The sequence below is a fragment of the Scyliorhinus torazame genome, chromosome 12, assembly GCF_047496885.1.
Source record: "Scyliorhinus torazame isolate Kashiwa2021f chromosome 12, sScyTor2.1, whole genome shotgun sequence".
NCBI lineage: Eukaryota > Metazoa > Chordata > Chondrichthyes > Carcharhiniformes > Scyliorhinidae > Scyliorhinus > Scyliorhinus torazame.
In genome coordinates, this window is record NC_092718.1 from 144,185,756 (window position 1) to 144,209,331 (window position 23,576).

Below are 23,576 nucleotides of genomic sequence, written 5' to 3' on the forward strand. Positions count from 1 at the left end.
TATAGAATTTGAAAGAATTAAACCAAATAAATTTGATAGGTGGATAAGAGCATTAAAAATAGACCAAATGACGCTCTTAGGGAAACAATTATTTTGGAGGAATTTAAAGATTTACTTCCCTCAGTAGTGAGAACTCATATGGGAGAACAAAGAGTTCAAACTGCTGGACTGGCAGCAGAAATGGCAGATGATTTTGAATTTCATAAAGCAAAGTTTGGTTTTCAACATCAATTTCAGGGCAGGGCATGGACTGGGTTCCAGGGTCTGGTTATAAGATCATAAGACCATAAGATATTGGAGTAGAATTAGGCCACTCGGCCCATCGATTCTGCTCCGCCATTCAATCATGGCTGATATTTTCTCATCCCCATTCTCACTCTCCCCATAACCCCTGATCCCCTTATTAATCAAGAAGGTGGGCTGGATTCTCCGCCCCGCCGCGCCACATTTCGGCCCTGAACCGCCGGCGGGATTCTCCATTACGCTGGCTGACAAATGGGGTTTCCCTTTGTGGGGCAGCCCCACGCCAACGGGAAACCCCCGGGGGCCGGCAAAATGGAGAATCCCACCCCTATCTATCTCTGTCTTAAAGACACTCAGTGATTTGGCCTCCACAGTCTTCTGCGGCAAAGAGTTTGACAGATTCGCCATCCTCTGGTTGAAGAAATGCCTCCTCATCTCTGTTTTAAAGGATCGTCCCTTTAGTATCAGATGGTGTCCTCTGGTTCTAGTTTTTCCTGCAAGTAGAAAAATCCTCTCCATGTCCACTCTATCCAGGACTCACAGTATCCTTTAAGTTTCAATGAGACCCCCCCTCATCCTTCTAAACTCCAATGACTACAGACCCAGAGTCCTCAACCGTTCCTCAGATAATAAGCTCTTCATTCCAGGGCTGATTCTTGTGAACCTCCTCTGGACCCTTTCCAAGGCCAGCACATCCTTCCTTAGATATGACGCCCAAAACTGCTCACATTACTACAAATGGGGTCTGACCAGAGCATTATACAACCTCAGAAGTACATCCCTGGTCTTGTATTCTAGCCCTCTTGACATGAATGTTAACATTGCATTTGCCTTCCTAACTGCTGACTGAACCTGCACGTTAACCTTAAGAGAATCACAAACAAGGGCACCCAAGTCCCTTTGTGCTTCTGCTTTCCTAAGCATTTCTCCATTTAGAAAATAGTTCATGCCTAAATTCCTCTTTCCAAAGTGCATATCCTCACACTTTTCCACATTGTATTTCATTTGCACTTCATTGCCCACTCTCCAAGCTTGTCCAAATCCTTCTTCGGCCCCTTTTCTTCCTCAATACTATTTGTCCCTCTACAGATATTTGTATCATTTGCAAACTTAGCAACAGTGCCTTCAGTTCCTTCTTCCAGATCATTAATGTATATTGAGAAAAGTTGTGGTCCCAGCACAGACCCCTGAGGCACACCACTAGTCACCGACTGCCATCCTGAAAAAGACCCCTTTATCCCCACTCTCTGCCTTCTGCCAGTCAGCCAATCCTCTATCCATGCCAGGAACTTACCCTCAACACCATGGGCTCTCAACTTATTTAACAGTCTCCTATGCGGCACCTTGTCAAGGGCCTTCTGGAAATCTAAATAAATCACGTCCACTGGTTCTCCTTTGTCTAACTTCCTTGTTACCTCCTCAACGAACTCTAACAGATTTGTCAGACATGACCTCCCTTTGACAAAGCCGGCTAACTCAGTCCTATTTTACCATGCACTTCCAAGTACTTAGCGATCTCATCTTTAATAACAGACTCTAAATTCTTACCAATGACCAAAGTCAGGCTAACCGGCCTATAATTTCCCGTATTCTGCCTCCCTCCCTTCTTAAACAGTATGTTAGATTAGCCACTTTCAAGTCCTTGAGGACCCCTCCTGCCTCCAGTGATTCCTGAAAGATCACCACCAATTTCCTCAGCTATCTCTTTTAGGACTCTGGGGTGTAGTCCATCCGATCCAGGTGAATTATCCACCTTCAGATCTTTCAGTTTCCCTAGAACCTTCTCCTTAGTGATGGGCACTCCATCACCTCTGTCCCTGATTCTCCTGGAGCTCTGGCATCCCACTGGTGTCTTTCACCAGGAAGACTAATGCAAAGTAACTATTCAATTAGTCTGCCATTTCTTTGTTTCCTATTATTTCTTCTCCACCCACGTTATGGGGCAATTACTGGGTTCCAGTGTCAGGGCGGGACATTGACTGGGCTCCAGGATCTGGTCATGGGGTATTGACTGGGTTCCAGTGTCAGTGCAGCAAATTGACTGGGTTCCAGTGTAAAGACGGGGCATTAATTGGATTACAGGGTCTAGACATGGGGCATTGACTGGGATCCAGTGTCAAGGCATCGCATTAACTGGGTTCCAATGTTGGGCTGAGGCAGAGACCAGGCTTCAGAGTCTGGGGTATGGTCTGGGCTTCAGTGTCAGGGTGGGACATTGACTGGGTTTAATGGGGCTTTGGGTTCCAGTTTTGGGAGGTTGGGGGGTTTACTGGATTCCAGGGCCTGAGGGTGGGGGAGTAACTGGGTTCCAGTGCCAAAACAGGGCATTGACTGGGTTCCAGTGTTGAGGGTGGGGCATTGACTGGGTTCCAGGCTCTAGGCACGGGCATTGGCTGGGTTCAAGTGTCAGGGTGGGGCATTGGCTGGGTTCCAGTATTGGGGCATAGGGCATTGGCTGGGTTCAAGTGTCAGGGTGGGGCATTGGTTGGGTTCCAGTGTTGGGGCATAGGGCATTGACTGGGTTCCACTGTTAGGGCATAGGGCATTGGCTGGGTTCCACTGTTAGGGCATAGGGCATTGGCTGGGGTCAAGTGTCAGGGTGGGGCATTGGCTGGGTTCCAGTATTGGGGCATAGGGCATTGGCTGGGTTCAAGTGTCAGGGTGGGGCATTGGTTGGGTTCCAGTGTTGGGGCATAGGGCATTGACTGGGTTCCACTGTTAGGGCATAGGGCATTGGCTGGGTTCCACTGTTAGGGCATAGGGCATTGGCTGGGTTCCAGTGGCGGGGCATAGGGCATTGGCTGGGTTCCACTGTTAGGGCATAGGGCATTGGCTGGGTTCCAGTGGCGGGGCATAGGGCATTGGCTGGGTTCCACTGTTAGGGCATAGGGCATTGAATGCGTTCCAGTATTGGGGGTGGGGTATTAACTGGGTTCCAGGCTCTAGGCACGGGCATTGACTGGGTTCAAGTGTCAGGGTGGGGCATTGGCTGGGTTCCAGTGTTGGGGCATAGGGCATTGGCTGGGTTCCAGTGTTGGGGCATAGGGCATTGGCTGGGTTCCAGTGTTAGAGCATAGGGCATTGGCTGGGTTCCAGTGGCGGGGCATAGGGCATTGGCTGGGTTCCAGTGTTAGGGCATAGGGCATTGGCTGGGTTCCAGTGTTGGGGCATAGGGCATTGGCTGGGTTCCAGTGTTAGGGCATAGGGCATTGGCTGGGTTCCAGTGTTGGGGCATAGGGCATTGGCTGGGTTCCAGTGTTGGAGCACAGGGCATTGGCTGGGTTCCAGTGTTGGGGCAAACGGCATTGGCTGAGTCCCAGTATTGGGGGCGGGGTATTAACTGGGTTCCAGGGTCTGGGCATGGGGTATTAACTGGGTTCCAGGGTCTGGGCATGGGGCATTGGCAGGGTTCAAGTATTTGGGGCGGGGCATTGGCTGGGTTCCATTGTCGGGGTGGGGAATTGACTGGGTTCCAGTCACAGGGGGAAGATTTTGAATGGGTTCCATGGTCAGTGACTGAGGACTGAGAGAAACTGCCGGAAATGGGGCACTAAGTGGGTTCTAGCGTTGCCAAAAGGGTCTTCACTGGGTTCCAGTATCGGAAGTATGAATTCACTGAATGAAATGGGGCATTGAGTGAGTTACAGTGTTGGGGACAGCGTCTCCACTGGGTTCCAGTGTTGGGTGTGGGGCATTGAGTGAGTTACAGTGTTGGGGACAGCGTCTTCACTGGGTTCCAGTGTTGAGAGTGGGGCATTGGGTGAGTTACAGTGTTGGGGATAGCATCGTCACTGGGTTCCAATGTTGGGAGTGGGGCATTGAGTGAGTTAGAGTGTTGGAAGTAAGTTCTTTACTGGATTCCAGTGTTGGGAGTCGGGCATTGAGTGAGTTACAGTGTTGGGGACAGCATCTTCACTGGGTTCCAGTGTTGAGAGTGGGGCATTGACTGAGTTCCAGTGTTGGGGACAGAGTCTTCACTGGGTTCCAGTGTTGGGAGTGGGGCATTGAGTGAGTTATAGTGTTGGGGAGAGCGTCTTCACTGGTTTCCAGTGTTGGGAGTGGGGCATTGAGTGAGTTCCAGTGTTGGGGACAGCGTCTTCACTGGGTTCCAGTGTTGGGAGTGGGGTATTGTGTGAGTTATAGTGTTGGGGACAGCGTCTTCACTGGGTTCCAGTGTCAGGAGTGGGGCATTGAGAGAGATACAGTGTTGGGGACAGCATCGTCACTGGGTTCCAGTGTTGGGAGTGGGGCATTGGGTGGGTTATAGTGTTCGGGACAGCGTCTTCACTGGATTCCAGTGTTGGGAGTGGGGAATTGAGTGTGTTATAGTGTTGGGGACAGCGTCTTCACTGGGTTCCAATGTCAGGAGTGGCACATTGTGTGAGTTATAGTGTTGGGGACAGCGTCTTCACTGGGTTCCAGTGTTGGGAATGGGGCATTGTGTGAGTTATAGTGTTGGGGACAGCGTCTTCACTGGGTTCCAGTGTTGGGAGTGGGGCATTGGGTGAGTTACAGTGTTGGGGATAGCATCGTCACTGGGTTCCAGTGTTGGGAGTGGGGCATTGGGTGAGTTAGAGTGTTGAGGACAGCGTCTTCATTGGATTCCAGTGTTTGGAGTGGAGCATTGGATGAGTTACAGTGTTGAGGACAGCGTCTTCACTGGGTTCCAGTGTCAGGAGTGGGGCATTGAGAGAGTTACAGTGTTGGGGACAGCGTCTTCACTGGGTTCCAGTGTTGGGAGTGGGCATTGTGTGAGTTACAGTATTGGGGACAGCGTCTACACTGGGTTCCAGTGTTGGGAGTGGGGCATTGAGAGAGTTACAGTGTTGGGGACGGTGTCTTCACTGGGTTCCAGTGTTGGGAGTGGGCATTGAGTGAGTTACAGCAATGGGGACAGCATCCTCACTTGGTTCCAGTGTTGGGAGCCGGGCATTGAGTGAGTTACAGTGTTGGGGACAGCATCCTCACTGGGTTCCAGTGTTGGGAGGGGGGCTTAAGTGAGTTCCAGTGTTGGGGACAGCATCTTCACTGGGTTGCAGTGTTGGGAGTCCGGAATTGAGTGAGTTACAGTGTTGGGGACAGCATCCTCATTGGGTTCCAGTGTTGGGAGTGGGGCATTGAGAGAGTTACAGTGTTGGGGACAGCATCTTCACTGGGTTCCAGTGTTGGAATCGGGGCATTGAGTGCGTTACAGTGTTGGGGACAGCATCCTCACTGGGTTCCAGTGTTGGGAAGGGGGCATTGAGTGAGTTACAGTGTTGGGGACAGCGCCTTCACTGGGTTCCAGTGTTGGGAGTGGGGTATTGTGTGAGTTATAGTGTTGGGGACAGCGTCTTCACTGGGTTCCAGTGTCAGGAGTGGGGCATTGAGAGAGATACAGTGTTGGGGACAGCATCGTCACTGGGTTCCAGTGTTGGGAGTGGGGCATTGGGTGGGTTATAGTGTTCGGGACAGCGTCTTCACTGGGTTCCAGTTTTGGGAGTGGGGCATTGGGTGAGTTACAGTGTTGGGGATAGCATCGTCACTGGTTCCAGTGTTGGGAGTGGGGCATTGGGTGAGTTAGAGTGTTGAGGACAGCGTCTTCATTGGATTCCAGTGTTTGGAGTGGAGCATTGGATGAGTTACAGTGTTGAGGACAGCGTCTTCACTGGGTTCCAGTGTCAGGAGTGGGGCATTGAGAGAGTTACAGTGTTGGGGACAGCGTCTTCACTGGGTTCCAGTGTTGGGAGTGGGCATTGTGTGAGTTACAGTATTGGGGACAGCGTCTACACTGGGTTCCAGTGTTGGGAGTGGGGCATTGAGAGAGTTACAGTGTTGGGGACGGTGTCTTCACTGGGTTCCAGTGTTGAGAGGGGCATTGAGTGAGTTACAGTATTGGGGACAGCGTCTACACTGGGTTCCAGTGTTGGGAGTGGGCATTGTGTGAGTTACAGTATTGGGGACAGCGTCTACACTGGGTTCCAGTGTTGGGAGTGGGCATTGTGTGAGTTACAGTATTGGGGACAGCATCCTCACTGGGTTCCAGTGTTGGGAGCCGGGCATTGAGTGAGTTACAGTGTTGGGGACAGCATCTTCACTGGGTTGCAGTGTTGGGAGTCCGGAATTGAGTGAGTTACAGTGTTGGGGACAGCATCCTCATTGGGTTCCAGTGTTGGGAGTGGGGCATTGAGAGAGTTACAGTGTTGGGGACAGCGTCTTCACTGGGTTCCAGTGTTGGGATCGGGGCATTGAGTGCATTACAGTGTTGGGGACAGCATCCTCACTGGGTTCCAGTGTTGGGAAGGGGGCATTGAGTGAGTTACAGTGTTGGGGACAGCGCCTTCACTGGGTTCCAGTGTTGGGAGGGGGGCATTGAGTGAGTTACAGTGTTGGGGACAGCATCCTCACTGGGTTACAGTGTATGGGACAGCGTCTTCACTGGGTTCCAGTGTTGGGAGTGGGGCATTGAGTGAGTTATAGTGTTTGGAACAGCGTCTTAACTGGGATACAGTGTTGGGAGTGGGGCATTGAGTGAGTTAGAGTGTTGGGGACAGGGTCTTCACTGGGTTCCAGTGTTGGGAGTCGCGCATTGAGCAAGTTACAGTGTTGGGACGAGGTCTTCACTGGGTTCCAGGGTTAGGAGTGGGGCATTGAGAGAGTTACAGTGTTGGGGACAGAATCCTCACTGGGTTCCAGTGTTGGGAGTGGGGTATTGAGTGAGATACAGTGTTGGGGACATCGTCTTCACTAGGTTCCAGTGTTGGGAGTGGGGCATTGAGTGAGTTAGAGTGTTGGAAGTGAGGTCTTCACTGGGTTCCAGTGTTGGGAGTGGGGCATTGAGTGAGTTACAGTGTTGGGGACAGCGTCTTCACTGGGTTACAGTGTTGGGAGTGAGGCATTGGGTGAGTTATAGTGTTGCGGACAGCGTCTTCACTGGGTTCCAGTGTCAGGAGTGGGGCATTGAGTGTGTTTGAGTGTTGGGACGAGGACTTCACTGGGTTCCAGGGGTAGGAGTGAGGCATTGAGAGAGTTACAGTGTTGGGGACAAAATCCTCACTGGGTTCCAGTGTTGGGAGTGGGGCATTGAGTGAGTTACAGTGTTGGAGACATCGTCTTCACTAGGTTCCAGTGTTGGGAGTGGGGATTTGAGTGAGTTACAGTGTTGGGGGCGAGGTCTTCACTGGGTTCACGTGTTGGGAGTGGGGCATTGAAAGAGTTAGAGTGTTGGAAGCGAGGTCTTTACTGGGTTCCAGTGTTGGGAGTGAGGCATTGGGTGAGTTATAGTGTTGCGGACAGCGTCTTCACTGGGTTCCAGTGTCAGGAGTGGGGCATTGAGAGAGTTACAGTGTTGTGGTCAGCATCGTCACTGGGTTCCAGTGTTGGGACTGGGGCATTGGGTGAGTTATAGTGTTGGGGACAGCGTCTTCACTGGGTTCCAGTGTTGGGAGTGGGGCATTGGGTGAGTTACAGTGTTGGGGACAGCATTCTCACTGGGTTCCAGTGTTGGGAGTGGGGCATTTGGTGAGTTACATTGTTGAGGACAGCATCGTCACTGGGTTCCAGTGTTGGGAGTGGGGCATTGAGTGAGTTACAGTGTTGGGGACAGCGTCTTCTCTCGGTTCCAGTGTTGGGAGTAGGGCATTGGGTGAGTTGTACTGTTGGGCACAGTGTCTTCACTGGTTTCCAGTGTTGGGAGTGGGGCATTGAGTGAGTTCCAGTGTTGGGGACAGCATCTTCACTGGGTTCCAGTGTTGGGAGTGGGGTATTGTGTGAGTTATAGTGTTGGGGACAGCGTCTTCACTGGGTTCCAGTGTCAGGAGTGGGGCATTGAGAGAGATACAGTGTTGGGGACAGCATCGTCACTGGGTTCCAGTGTTGGGAGTGGGGCATTGGGTGGGTTATTATGTTCGGGACAGCGTCTTCACTGGGTTCCAGTTTTGGGAGTGGGGCATTGGGTGAGTTACAGTGTTGGGGATAGCATCGTCACTGGGTTCCAGTGTTGGGAGTTGGGAATTGAGTGTGTTATAGTGTTGGGGACAGCGTCTTCACTGGGTTCCAGTGTTGGGAGTGGGGCATTGGGTGAGTTACAGTGTTGGGGACAGCGTCTTCACTGGGTTCCAATGTCAGGAGTGGCGCATTGTGTGAGTTATAGTGTTGGGGACAGCGTCTTCACTGGGTTCCAGTGTTGGGAATGGGGCATTGTGTGAGTTATAGTGTTGGGGACAGCGTCTTCACTGGGTTCCAGTGTTGGGAGTGGGGCATTGGGTGAGTTACAGTGTTGGGGATAGCATCGTCACTGGGTTCCAGTGTTGGGAGTGGGGCATTGGATGAGTTAGAGTGTTGAGGACAGCGTCTTCATTGGATTCCAGTGTTTGGAGTGGAGCATTGGATGAGTTACAGTGTTGAGGACAGCGTCTTCACTGGGTTCCAGTGTCAGGAGTGGGGCATTGAGAGAGTTACAGTGTTGGGGACAGCGTCTTCACTGGGTTCCAGTGTTGGGAGTGGGCATTGTGTGAGTTACAGTATTGGGGACAGCGTCTACACTGGGTTCCAGTGTTGGGAGTGGGGCATTGAGAGGGTTACAGTGTTGGGGACGGCGTCTTCACTGGGTTCCAGTGTTGGGAGTGGGCATTGAGTGAGTTACAGCGATGGGGACAGCATCCTCACTGGGTTCCAGTGTTGGGAGCCGGGCATTGAGTGAGTTACAATGTTGGGGACAGCATCCTCACTGGGTTCCAGTGTTGGGAGGGGGGCTTAAGTGAGTTCCAGTGTTGGGGACAGCATCTTCACTGGGTTGCAGTGTTGGGAGTCCGGAATTGAGTGAGTTACAGTGTTGGGGACAGCATCCTCATTGGGTTCCAGTGTTGGGAGTGGGGCATTGAGAGAGTTACAGTGTTGGGGACAGCGTCTTCACTGGGGTCCAGTGTTGGGATCGGGCATTGAGTGCGTTACAGTGTTGGGGACAGCATCCTCACTGGGTTCCAGTGTTGGGAAGGGGGCATTGAGTGAGTTACAGTGTTGGGGACAGCGCCTTCACTGGGTTCCAGTGTTGGGAGGGGGGCATTGAGTGAGTTACAGTGTTGGGGACAGCATCCTCACTGGGTTACAGTGTATGGGACAGCGTCTTCACTGGGTTCCAGTGTTGGGAGTGGGGCATTGAGTGAGTTATAGTGTTTGGAACAGCGTCTTAACTGGGGTACAGTGTTGGGAGTGGGGCATTGAGTGAGTTAGAGTGTTGGGGACAGGGTCTTCACTGGGTTCCAGTGTTGGGAGTCGCGCATTGAGCAAGTTACAGTGTTGGGACGAGGTCTTCACTGGGTTCCAGGGTTAGGAGTGGGGCATTGAGAGAGTTACAGTGTTGGGGACAGAATCCACACTGGGTTCCAGTGTTGGGAGTGGGGCATTGAGTGAGATACAGTGTTGGGGACATCGTCTTCACTAGGTTCCAGTGTTGGGAGTGGGGCATTGAGTGAGTTACAGTGTTGGGGACAGCGTCTTCACTGGGTTACAGTGTTGGGAATGAGGCATTGGGTGAGTCATAGTGTTGCGGACAGCGTCTTCACTGGGTTCCAGTGTCAGGAGTGGGGCATTGAGTGTGTTTGAGTGTTGGGACGAGGACTTCACTGGGTTCCAGGGGTAGGAGTGAGGCATTGAGAGAGTTACAGTGTTGGGGACAAAATCCTCACTGGGTTCCAGTGTTGGGAGCGGGGCATTGAGTGAGTTACAGTGTTGGGGACATCGTCTTCACTAGGTTCCAGTGTTGGGAGTGGGGATTTGAGTGAGTTACAGTGTTGGGGGCGAGGTCTTCACTGGGTTCACGTGTTGGGAGTGGGGCATTGAAAGAGTTAGAGTGTTGGAAGCGAGGTCTTTACTGGGTTCCAGTGTTGGGAGTCGGGCATTGAGTGAGTTACAGTGTTGGGGACAGCGTCTTCACTGGGTTCCAGTGTTGGGAGTGAGGCATTGGGTGAGTTATAGTGTTGGGGACAGCGTCTTCACTGGGTTCCAGTTTCAGGAGTGGGGCATTGAGAGAGTTACAGTGTTGTGGTCAGCATCGTCACTGGGTTCCAGTGTTGGGACTGGGGCATTGGGTGAGTTATAGTGTTGGGGACAGCGTCTTCACTGGGTTCCAGTGTTGGGAGTGGGGCATTGGGTGAGTTACAGTGTTGGGGACAGCATTCTCACTGGGTTCCAGTGTTGGGAGTGGGGCATTTGGTGAGTTACATTGTTGAGGACAGCATCATCACTGGGTTCCAGTGTTGGGAGTGGGGCATTGAGTGAGTTACAGTGTTGGGGACAGCGTCTTCTCTGGGTTCCAGTGTTGGGAGTGGGGCATTGGGTGAGTTGTACTGTTGGGCACAGTGTCTTCACTGGGTTCCAGTGTTGGGAGTGGGGCATTGAGTGAGTTAGAGTGTTGGGGACAGCGTCTTCGCTGGGTTCCAGTGTTGGGAATGGGGCATCGAGTGAGTTAGAGTGTTGGGGACAGCGTCTTCACTGCGTTCCAGTGTCAGGAGTGGGGCATTGGGTGAGTTAGAGAGTTGGCGACAGCGTCTTCACTGGGTTCCAGTGTCAGGAGTGGGGATTGAGAGAGTTACAGTGTTGGGTTCAGCATCGTTTCTGGGTACCAGTTTTGCGAGTGGGGCATTGGGTGAGTTATAGTGTTCGGGACAGCGTCTTCACTGGGTTCCAGTGTTGGGAGTGGGGCATTGGGTGAGTTACAGTGTTGGGGATAGCATCGTCACTGTGTTCCAGTGTTGGGAGTGGGGCATTGAGTGAGTTACAGTGTTGGGTACAGCGTCTTCACTGGGTTCTAATGTCAGGAGTGGCGCATTGTGTGAGTTGTAGTGTTGGGGACAGCGTCTTCACTGGGTTCCAGTGTTGGGAGTGGGGCATTGGGTGAGTTATAGTGTTGGGGACAGCGTCTACACTGGGTTCCAGTGTCAGGAGTGGGGCATCGAGTGAGTTAGAGTGTTGGGGACAGCGTCTTCACTGGGTTCCAGTGTTGGGAGTGGGGCATTGAGTGAGTTACAATTTTGGGAACAGCGTCTTCACTGGGTTTCAGTGTTGGGAATGGGGCATCGTGTGCGTTATAGTGTTGGGGACAGAGTCTTCACTGGGTTCTAGTGTTGGGAGTGGGGCATTCGGTGAGCTACAGTGTTGGGGATAGCATCGTCACTGGGTTCCAGTGTTGGAAGTGGGGCATAGAGTGAGTTAGAGTGTTGGGGACAGCGTCTTTACTGGGTTCCAGTGTTGGGAGTCGGGCATTGAGTGAGTTACAATGTTGGGGACAGCGTCTTCACTGGGTTCCAGTGTTGGGAATGGGGCATTGCCTGAGTTACAGTGTTGGGGACAGCGTCTTCACTGGGTTGCAGTGTTGGGAGTGGGGCATTGGGTGAGTTACAGTGTTGGGGATAGCATCCTCCCTGGGTTTCAGTGTTGGGAGCGGGGCATTGAGTCAGTTACAGTGTTGGGGACAGCGTCTTCACTGGGTTCCAGTGTTGGAAGTGAGGCATTGGGTGAGTTATAGTGTTGGGGACAGCGTCTTGACTGGGTTCCAGTGCCAGTAGTGGGGCATTGAGAGAGTTACAGTTTTGGGGACAGCATCGTCACTGGGTTCCAGTGTTGGGAGTGGGGCATTGGGTGAGTTACAGTGTTGAGGACAGCATCGTCACTGGGTTCCAGTGTCAGGAGTGGGGCATTGAGAGAGTTACAGTTTTGGGGTCAGCATCGTCACTGGGTTCCAGTGGTGGGAGTGGGGCATTGGGTGAGTTATAGTCTTCGGGACAGCGTCTTCACTGGATTCCAATGTCAGGAGTGGCGCATTGTGTGAGTTATAGTATTGGGGACAGCGTCTTCACTGGGTTCCAGTGTTGGGAGTGGGGCATTGGGTGAGTTACAGTTTTGGGGATAGCATCGTCACTGGGTTCCAGTGTTGGGAGTGGGGCATTGAGTGAGTTACAATGTTGGGGACAGCGTCTTCACTGGGTTCCAGTGTTGGGAGTGGGGCATTGAGTGAGTTATAGTGTTTGGAACAGCGTCTTAACTGGGGTACAGTGTTGGGAGTGGGGCATTGAGTGAGTTAGAGTGTTGGGGACAGGGTCTTCACTGGGTTCCAGTGTTGGGAGTCGCGCATTGAGCAAGTTACAGTGTTGGGACGAGGTCTTCACTGGGTTCCAGGGTTAGGAGTGGGGCATTGAGAGAGTTACAGTGTTGGGGACAGAATCCACACTGGGTTCCAGTGTTGGGAGTGGGGCATTGAGTGAGATACAGTGTTGGGGACATCGTCTTCACTAGGTTCCAGTGTTGGGAGTGGGGCATTGAGTGAGTTACAGTGTTGGGGACAGCGTCTTCACTGGGTTACAGTGTTGGGAATGAGGCATTGGGTGAGTCATAGTGTTGCGGACAGCGTCTTCACTGGGTTCCAGTGTCAGGAGTGGGGCATTGAGTGTGTTTGAGTGTTGGAACGAGGACTTCACTGGGTTCCAGGGGTAGGAGTGAGGCATTGAGAGAGTTACAGTGTTGGGGACAAAATCCTCACTGGGTTCCAGTGTTGGGAGCGGGGCATTGAGTGAGTTACAGTGTTGGGGACATCGTCTTCACTAGGTTCCAGTGTTGGGAGTGGGGATTTGAGTGAGTTACAGTGTTGGGGGCGAGGTCTTCACTGGGTTCACGTGTTGGGAGTGGGGCATTGAAAGAGTTAGAGTGTTGGAAGCGAGGTCTTTACTGGGTTCCAGTGTTGGGAGTCGGGCATTGAGTGAGTTACAGTGTTGGGGACAGCGTCTTCACTGGGTTCCAGTGTTGGGAGTGAGGCATTGGGTGAGTTATAGTGTTGGGGACAGCGTCTTCACTGGGTTCCAGTTTCAGGAGTGGGGCATTGAGAGAGTTACAGTGTTGTGGTCAGCATCGTCACTGGGTTCCAGTGTTGGGACTGGGGCATTGGGTGAGTTATAGTGTTGGGGACAGCGTCTTCACTGGGTTCCAGTGTTGGGAGTGGGGCATTGGGTGAGTTACAGTGTTGGGGACAGCATTCTCACTGGGTTCCAGTGTTGGGAGTGGGGCATTTGGTGAGTTACATTGTTGAGGACAGCATCATCACTGGGTTCCAGTGTTGGGAGTGGGGCATTGAGTGAGTTACAGTGTTGGGGACAGCGTCTTCTCTGGGTTCCAGTGTTGGGAGTGGGGCATTGGGTGAGTTGTACTGTTGGGCACAGTGTCTTCACTGCGTTCCAGTGTCAGGAGTGGGGCATTGGGTGAGTTAGAGAGTTGGCGACAGCGTCTTCACTGGGTTCCAGTGTCAGGAGTGGGGATTGAGAGAGTTACAGTGTTGGGGTCAGCATCGTTTCTGGGTACCAGTTTTGCGAGTGGGGCATTGGGTGAGTTATAGTGTTCGGGACAGCGTCTTCACTGGGTTCCAGTGTTGGGAGTGGGGCATTGGGTGAGTTACAGTGTTGGGGATAGCATCGTCACTGTGTTCCAGTGTTGGGAGTGGGGCATTGTGTGAGTTACAGTGTTGGGTACAGCGTCTTCACTGGGTTCTAATGTCAGGAGTGGCGCATTGTGTGAGTTGTAGTGTTGGGGACAGCGTCTTCACTGGGTTCCAGTGTTGGGAGTGGGGCATTGGGTGAGTTATAGTGTTGGGGACAGCGTCTACACTGGGTTCCAGTGTCAGGAGTGGGGCATCGAGTGAGTTAGAGTGTTGGGGACAGCGTCTTCACTGGGTTCCAGTGTTGGGAGTGGGGCATTGAGTGAGTTACAATTTTGGGAACAGCGTCTTCACTGGGTTTCAGTGTTGGGAATGGGGCATCGTGTGCGTTATAGTGTTGGGGACAGTGTCTTCACTGGGTTCTAGTGTTGGGAGTGGGGCATTCGGTGAGCTACAGTGTTGGGGATAGCATCGTCACTGGGTTCCAGTGTTGGAAGTGGGGCATAGAGTGAGTTAGAGTGTTGGGGACAGCGTCTTTACTGGGTTCCAGTGTTGGGAGTCGGGCATTGAGTGAGTTACAATGTTGGGGACAGCGTCTTCACTGGGTTCCAGTGTTGGGAATGGGGCATTGCCTGAGTTACAGTGTTGGGGACAGCGTCTTCACTGGGTTGCAGTGTTGGGAGTGGGGCATTGGGTGAGTTACAGTGTTGGGGATAGCATCCTCCCTGGGTTTCAGTGTTGGGAGCGGGGCATTGAGTCAGTTACAGTGTTGGGGACAGCGTCTTCACTGGGTTCCAGTGTTGGAAGTGAGGCATTGGGTGAGTTATAGTGTTGGGGACAGCGTCTTGACTGGGTTCCAGTGCCAGTAGTGGGGCATTGAGAGAGTTACAGTTTTGGGGACAGCATCGTCACTGGGTTCCAGTGTTGGGAGTGGGGCATTGGGTGAGTTACAGTGTTGAGGACAGCATCGTCACTGGGTTCCAGTGTCAGGAGTGGGGCATTGAGAGAGTTACAGTTTTGGGGTCAGCATCGTCACTGGGTTCCAGTGGTGGGAGTGGGGCATTGGGTGAGTTATAGTCTTCGGGACAGCGTCTTCACTGGATTCCAATGTCAGGAGTGGCGCATTGTGTGAGTTATAGTATTGGGGACAGCGTCTTCACTGGGTTCCAGTGTTGGGAGTGGGGCATTGGGTGAGTTACAGTTTTGGGGATAGCATCGTCACTGGGTTCCAGTGTTGGGAGTGGGGCATTGAGTGAGTTACAATGTTGGGGACAGCGTCTTCACTGGGTTCCAGTGTTGGGAGTGGGGCATCGTGTGCGTTATAGTGTTGGGGACAGAGTCTTCACTGGGTTCTAGTGTTGGGAGTGGGGCATTCGTTGAGTTACAGTGTTGGGGATAGCATCGTCACTGGGTTCCAGTGTTGGGAGTGGCGCATTGGGTGAGTTACAGTGTTGAGGACAGCATCGTCACTGGGTTCCAGTGTTGGGAGTGGGGCATTGCGTGAGTTACAGTGTTGAGGACAGCATCGTCACTGGGTTCCAGTATTGGGAGCGGGGCATTGAGTGAGTTACAGTGTTGGAGACAGCGTCTTCACTGGGTTCCAGTGTTGGGAGTGGGGCATTGAGTGAGTTGCAGTGTTGGGGGCGAGGTCTTCACTGGGTTCACGTGTTGGTAGTGGGGCATAGAGTGAGTTAGAGTTTTGGAAGTGAGGTCTTTACTGGGTTCCAGTGTTGGGAGCGGGGCATTGAGTGAGTTACAGTGTTGGAGACAGCGTCTTCACTGAGTTCCAGTGTTGGGAGTGGGGCATTGAGAGAGTTACAGTGTTGGGGTCAGCGTCTTTACTGGGTTCCAGTGTTGGGAGTCGGGCATTGAGTGAGTTACAGTGTTGGGGACAGCGTCTTCACTCGGTTTTTGTGTTGGGAATGGGGCATTACCTGAGTTACAGTGTTGGGGACAGCGTCTTCACTGGGTTCCAGTGTTGGGAGTGGGGCATTGGGTGAGTTACAGTGTTGGGGACAGCGCCTTCACTGGGTTCCAGTGTTGGGATAGGGTCATTGGGTGAGTTACAGTGTTGGGGATAGCATCTTCACTGAGTTCCAGTGTTGGGAGTGGGGCATTGAGAGAGTTACAGTGTTGGGGACAGCATCTTCACTGGGTTCCAATGTCAGGAGTGGGCATTGGGTGAGTTACAGTGTTGGGGACAGCGTCTTCACTGGGTTCCAGTGTTGGGAATGGGGCATTGTGTGTGTTATAGTGTTGGGGACAGCGTCTTCACTGGGTTCCAATGTCAGTAGTGGGCATTGGGTGAGTTACAGTGTTGGGGACAGCGTCTTCACTGGGTTCCAGTGTTGGGAATGGGGCATTGTGTGTGTTATAGTGTTGGGGACAGCGTCTTCACTGGGTTCCAGTGTTGGGAGTGAGGCATTGAGTCAGTTATAGTGTTGGGGACAGCGTCTTCACTGGGTTCCAATGTTGGGAATGGGGCATTGAGAGAGTTACAGTGTTGGGGACAGCGTCTTCACTGGGTTCCAGTGTTGGGAGTGGGCATTGTGTGAGTTACAGTATTGGGGACAGCGTCTACACTGGGTTCCAGTGTTGGGAGTGGGGCATTGAGAGGGTTACAGTGTTGGGGACGGCGTCTTCACTGGGTTCCAGTGTTGGGAGTGGGCATTGAGTGAGTTACAGCGATGGGGACAGCATCCTCACTGGGTTCCAGTGTTGGGAGCCGGGCGTTGAGTGAGTTACAGTGTTGGGGACAGCATCCTCACTGGGTTCCAGTGTTGGGAGGGGGGCTTAAGTGAGTTCCAGTGTTGGGGACAGCATCTTCACTGGGTTGCAGTGTTGGGAGTCCGGAATTGAGTGAGTTACAGTGTTGGGGACAGCATCCTCATTGGGTTCCAGTGTTGGGAGTGGGGCATTGTGAGAGTTACAGTGTTGGGGACAGCGTCTTCACTGGGTTCCAGTGTTGGGATCGGGGCATTGAGTGCGTTACAGTGTTGGGGACAGCATCCTCACTGGGTTCCAGTGTTGGGAAGGGGGCATTGAGTGAGTTACAGTGTTGGGGACAGCGCCTTCACTGGGTTCCAGTGTTGGGAGGGGGGCATTGAGTGAGTTACAGTGTTGGGGACAGCATCCTCACTGGGTTACAGTGTATGGGACAGCGTCTTCACTGGGTTCCAGTGTTGGGAGTGGGGCATTGAGTGAGTTATAGTGTTTGGAACAGCGTCTTTACTGGGGTACAGTGTTGGGAGTGGGGCATTGAGTGAGTTAGAGTGTTGGGGACAGGGTCTTCACTGGGTTCCAGTGTTGGGAGTCGCGCATTGAGCAAGTTACAGTGTTGGGACGAGGTCTTCACTGGGTTCCAGGGTTAGGAGTGGGGCATTGAGAGAGTTACAGTGTTGGGGACAGAATCCTCACTGGGTTCCAGTGTTGGGAGTGGGGCATTGAGTGAGATACAGTGTTGGGGACATCGTCTTCACTAGGTTCCAGTGTTGGGAGTGGGGCATTGAGTGAGTTACAGTGTTGGGGATAGCGTCTTCACTGGGTTACAGTGTTGGGAGTGGGGCATTGAGTGAGTTACAGTGTTGGGGACAGCGTCTTCACTGGGTTACAGTGTTGGGAATGAGGCATTGGGTGAGTTATAGTGTTGCGGACAGCGTCTTCACTGGGTTCCAGTGTCAGGAGTGGGGCATTGAGTGTGTTTGAGTGTTGGGACGAGGACTTCACTGGGTTCCAGGGGTAGGAGTGAGGCATTGAGAGAGTTACAGTGTTGGGGACAAAATCCTCACTGGGTTCCAGTGTTGGGAGTGGGGCATTGAGTGAGTTACAGTGTTGGGGACATCGTCTTCACTAGGTTCCAGTGTTGGGAGTGGGGATTTGAGTGAGTTACAGTGTTGGGGGCGAGGTCTTCACTGGGTTCACGTGTTGGGAGTGGGGCATTGAAAGAGTTAGAGTGTTGGAAGCGAGGTCTTTACTGGGTTCCAGTGTTGGGAGTCGGGCATTGAGTGAGTTACAGTGTTGGGGACAGCGTCTTCACTGGGTTCCAGTGTTGGGAGTGGTGCATTGAGTCAGTTACAGTGTTGGGGACAGCATCTTCACTGGGTTCCAGTGTTGGGAGTGAGGCATTGGGTGAGTTATAGTGTTGGGGACAGCGTCTTCACTGGGTTCCAGTTTCAGGAGTGGGGCATTGAGAGAGTTACAGTGTTGTGGTCAGCATCGTCACTGGGTTCCAGTGTTGGGACTGGGGCATTGGGTGAGTTATAGTGTTGGGGACAGCGTCTTCACTGGGTTCCAGTGTTGGGAGTGGGGCATTGGGTGAGTTACAGTGTTGGGGACAGCATTCTCACTGGGTTCCAGTGTTGGGAGTGGGGCATTGAGTGAGTTACAGTGTTGGGGACAGCGTCTTCTCTGGGTTCCAGTGTTGGGAGTGGGGCATTGGGTGAGTTGTACTGTTGGGCACAGTGTCTTCACTGGGTTCCAGTGTTGGGAGTGGGGCATTGAGTGAGTTAGAGTGTTGGGGACAGCGTCTTCGCTGGGTTCCAGTGTTGGGAATGGGGCATCGAGTGAGTTAGAGTGTTGGGGACAGCGTCTTCACTGCGTTCCAGTGTCAGGAGTGGGGCATTGGGTGAGTTAGAGTGTTGGCGACAGCGTCTTCACTGGGTTCCAGTGTCAGGAGTGGGGATTGATAGAGTTACAGTGTTGGGGTCAGCATCGTTTCTGGGTACCAGTTTTGCGAGTGGGGCATTGGGTGAGTTATAGTGTTCGGGACAGCGTCTTCACTGGGTTCCAGTGTTGGGAGTGGGGCATTGGGTGAGTTACAGTGTTGGGGATAGCATCATCACTGGGTTGCAGTGTTGGGAGTGGGGCATTGAGTCAGTTATAGTGTTGGGGACAGCGTCTTCTCTGGGTTCCAGTGTTGGGAGTGGCGCATTGTGTGAGTTGTAGTGTTGGGGACAGCGTCTTCACTGGGTTTCAGTGTTGGGAGTGGGGCATCGTGTGCGTTATAGTGTTGGGGACAGAGTCTTCACTGGGTTCTAGTGTTGGGAGTGGGGCATTCGGTGAGCTACAGTGTTGGGGATAGCATCGTCACTGGGTTCCAGTGTTGGAAGTGGGGCATAGAGTGAGTTAGAGTGTTGGAAGTGAGGTCTTTACTGGGTTCCAGTGTTGGGAGTCGGGCATTGAGTGAGTTACAATGTTGGGGACAGCGTCTTCACTGGGTTCCAGTGTTGGGAATGGGGCATTACCTGAGTTACAGTGTTGGGGACAGCGTCTTCACTGGGTTCCAGAGTTGGGAGCGGGGCATTGAGTCAGTTATAGTGTTGGGGACTGCGTCTTCACTGGGTTCCAGTGTCAGGAGTGGGGCATTGAGTGAGTTTGAGTTTTGGGGACAGCGTCTTCACTGGGTTTCAGTGTCAGGAGTGGGGCATTGAGAGAGTTACAGTGTTGGGGACAGCATCGTTACTGGGTTCCAGTGTTGGCAGTGGGGCATAGAGTGAGTTAGAGTGTTGGAAGTGAGGTCTTTACTGGGTTCCAGTGTTGGGAGTCGGGCATTGAGTGAGTTACAGTGTTGGGGATAGCGTCTTCACTGGGTTCCAGTGTTGGGAATGGGGCATTGCCTGGGTTACAGTGTTGGGGACAGCGTCTTCACTGGGTTCCAGTGTTGGGAGTGGGGCATTGGGTGAGTTACAGTGTTGGGGACAGCGCCTTCACTGGGTTCCAGTGTTGGGATAGGGTCATTGGGTGATTTACAGTGTTGGGGATAGCATCTTCACTGAGTTCCAGTGTTAGGAGTCGGGCATTGAGAGAGTTACAGTGTTGGGGACAGCATCTTCACTGGGTTCCAATGTCAGGAGTGGGCATTGGGTGAGTTATACTGTTGGGGACAGCGTCTTCACTGGGTTCCAGTGTTGGGAATGGGACATTGTGTGTGTTATAGTGTTGGGGACAGCGTCTTCACTGGGTTCCAGTGTTGGGAGTGAGGCTTTGAGTCAGTTATAGTGTTGGGGACTGCGTCTTCACTGGGTTGCAGTGTTGGGAGTGGGGCATTGGGTGAGTTACAGTGTTGGGGATAGCATCCTCCCTGGGTTTCAGTGTTGGGAGCGGGGCATTGAGTCAGTTACAGTGTTGGGGACAGCGTCTTCACTGGGTTCCAGTGTTGGAAGTGAGGCATTGGGTGAGTTATAGTGTTGGGGACAGCGTCTTGACTGGGTTCCAGTGCCAGTAGTGGGGCATTGAGAGAGTTACAGTTTTGGGGACAGCATCGTCACTGGGTTCCAGTGTTGGGAGTGGGGCATTGGGTGAGTTACAGTGTTGAGGACAGCATCGTCACTGGGTTCCAGTGTCAGGAGTGGGGCATTGAGAGAGTTACAGTTTTGGGGTCAGCATCGTCACTGGGTTCCAGTGGTGGGAGTGGGGCATTGGGTGAGTTATAGTGTTCGGGACAGCGTCTTCACTGTGTTCCAGTGTTGGGAGTGGGGCATTGAGTGAGTTACAGTGTTGGGGACAGCGTCTTCACTGGATTCCAATGTCAGGAGTGGCGCATTGTGTGAGTTATAGTATTGGGGACAGCGTCTTCACTGGGTTCCAGTGTTGGGAGTGGGGCATTGGGTGAGTTACAGTTTTGGGGATAGCATCGTCACTGGGTTCCAGTGTTGGGAGTGGGGCATTGAGTGAGTTACAATGTTGGGGACAGCGTCTTCACTGGGTTCCAGTGTTGGGAGTGGGGCATCGTGTGCGTTATAGTGTTGGGGACAGAGTCTTCACTGGGTTCTAGTGTTGGGAGTGGGGCATTCGTTGAGTTACAGTGTTGGGGATAGCATCGTCACTGGGTTCCAGTGTTGGGAGTGGCGCATTGGGTGAGTTACAGTGTTGAGGACAGCATCGTCACTGGGTTCCAGTGTTGGGAGTGGGGCATTGCGTGAGTTACAGTGTTGAGGACAGCATCGTCACTGGGTTCCAGTATTGGGAGCGGGGCATTGAGTGAGTTACAGTGTTGGAGACAGCGTCTTCACTGGGTTCCAGTGTTGGGAGTGGGGCATTGAGTGAGTTGCAGTGTTGGGGGCGAGGTCTTCACTGGGTTCACGTGTTGGTAGTGGGGCATAGAGTGAGTTAGAGTTTTGGAAGTGAGGTCTTTACTGGGTTCCAGTGTTGGGAGTCGGGCATTGAGTGAGTTACAGTGTTGGGGACAGCGTCTTCACTCGGTTTTTGTGTTGGGAATGGGGCATTACCTGAGTTACAGTGTTGGGGACAGCGTCTTCACTGGGTTCCAGTGTTGGGAGTGGGGCATTGGGTGAGTTACAGTGTTGGGGACAGCGCCTTCACTGGGTTCCAGTGTTGGGATAGGGTCATTGGGTGAGTTACAGTGTTGGGGATAGCATCTTCACTGAGTTCCAGTGTTGGGAGTGGGGCATTGGGTGAGTTACAGTGTTGGGGACAGCGCCTTCACTGGGTTCCAGTGTTGGGATAGGGTCATTGAGAGAGTTACAGTGTTGGGGACAGCATCTTCACTGGGTTCCAATGTCAGGAGTGGGCATTGGGTGAGTTACAGTGTTCGGGACAGCGTCTTCACTGGGTTCCAGTGTTGGGAATGGGGCATTGTGTGTGTTATAGTGTTGGGGACAGCGTCTTCACTGGGTTCCAGTGTTGGGAATGGGGCATTGTGTGTGTTATAGTGTTGGGGACAGCGTCTTCACTGGGTTCCAGTGTTGGGAGTGAGGCATTGAGTCAGTTATAGTGTTGGGGACTGCGTCTTCACTGGGTTGCAGTGTTGGGAGTGGGGCATTGAGAGAGTTACAGTGTTGGGGATAGCATCATCACTGGGTTCCAATGTTGGGAATGGGGCATTGAGTGAGTTATAGTGTTGGGGACAGCATCCTCACTGGGGTCCAATGTTGGGAATGGGGCATTGAGTGAGTTACAGTGTTGGGGATAGCATCATCACTGGGTTCCAGTGTTGGGAGTGGGGCATTGAGTCAGTTATAGTGTTGGGGACAGCGTCTTCACTGGGTTCCAGTGTTGGGAGTGGGGCATTGAGTCAGTTATAGTGTTGGGGACAGCGTCTTCACTGGGTTGCAGTGTTGGGAGTGGGGCATTGAGAGAGTTACAGTGTTGGGGATAGCATCCTCACTGGGTTCCAGTGTTGGGAATGGGGCATTGCCTGAGTTACAGTGTTGGGGACAGCGTCTTCACTGGGTTCCAGAGTTGGGAGCGGGGCATTGAGTCAATTATAGTGTTGGGGACAGCGTCTTCACTGGGTTCCAGTGTCAGGAGTGGGGCATTGAGTGAGTTTGAGTGTTGGGGACAGCGTCTTCACTGGGTTCCAGTGTCAGGAGTGGGGCATTGAGTGAGTTTGAGTGTTGGGGACAGCGTCTTCACTGGGTTCCAGTGTCAGGAGTGGGGCATTGAGAGAGTTACAGTGTTGGGGACAGCATCGTCACTGGGTTCCAGTGTTGGGAGTGGGGCATAGAGTGAGTTAGAGTGTTGGAAGTGAGGTCTTTACTGGGTTCCAGTGTTGGGAGTCGGGCATTGAGTGAGTTACAGTGTTGGGGACAGCGTCTTCACTGGGTTCCAGTGTTGGGAATGGGGCATTGCCTGGGTTACAGCGTTGGGGACAGCATCTTCACTGGGTTCCAGTGTTGGGAGTGGGGCATTGGGTGAGTTACAGTGTTGGGGACAGCGCCTTCACTGGGTTCCAGTGTTGGGATAGGGTCATTGGGTGATTTACAGTGTTGGGGATAGCATCTTCACTGAGTTCCAGTGTTGGGAGTGGGGCATTGAGAGAGTTACAGTGTTGAGGACAGCATCTTCACTGGGTTCCAATGTCAGGAGTGGGCATTGGGTGAGTTACAATGTTGGGGACAGCGTCTTCACTGGGTTCCAGTGTTGGGAATGGGACATTGTGTGTGTTATAGTGTTGGGGACAGCGTCTTCACTGTGTTCCAGTGTTGGGACTGGGGCATTGAGTGAGTTACAGTGCTGGGGACAGCGTCTTCACTGGATTCCAATGTCAAGAGTGGCGCATTGTGTGAGTTATAGTATTGGGGACAGCGTCTTCACTGGGTTCTAGTGTTGGGAGTGGGGCATTCGTTGAGTTACAGTGTTGGGGATAGCATCGTCACTGGGTTCCAGTGTTGGGAGTGGGGCATTGGGTGAGTTACAGTGTTGAGGACAGCATCGTCACTGGGTTCCAGTGTTGGGAGTGGGGCATTGCGTGAGTTACAGTGTTGAGGACAGCATCGTCACTGGGTTCCAGTATTGGGAGCGGGGCATTGAGTGAGTTACAGTGTTGGGGACAGCGTCTTCACTGGGTTCCAGTGTTGGGAGTGGGGCATTGAGTGAGTTGCAGTGTGGGGGGCGAGGTCTTCACTGGGTTCACGTGTTGGTAGTGGGGCATAGAGTGAGTTAGAGTTTTGGAAGTGAGGTCTTTACTGGGTTCCAGTGTTGGGAGTCGGGCATTGAGTGAGTTACAGTGCTGGGGACAGCGTCTTCACTCGGTTTTTGTGTTGGGAATGGGGCATTACCTGAGTTACAGTTTTGGGGACAGCGTCTTCACTGGGTTCCAGTGTTGGGACTGGGGCATTGGGTGAGTTATAGTGTTGGGGGCAGCGTCTTCACTGGGTTCCAGTGTTGGGAGTGGGGCATTGGGTGAGTTACAGTGTTGGGGACAGCGTCTTCACTGGGTTCCAGTGTTGGGAGTGGGGCATTGGGTGAGTTACAGTGTTGGGGACAGCGCCTTCACTGGGTTCCAGTGTTGGGATAGGGTCATTGGGTGAGTTACAGTGTTGGGGATAGCATCTTCACTGAGTTCCAGTGTTGGGAGTGGGGCATTGAGTGAGTTACAGTGTTGAGGACAGCATCTTCACTGGGTTCCAATGTCAGGAGTGGGCATTGGGTGAGTTACAGTTTTGGGGACAGCGTCTTCACTGGGTTCCAGTGT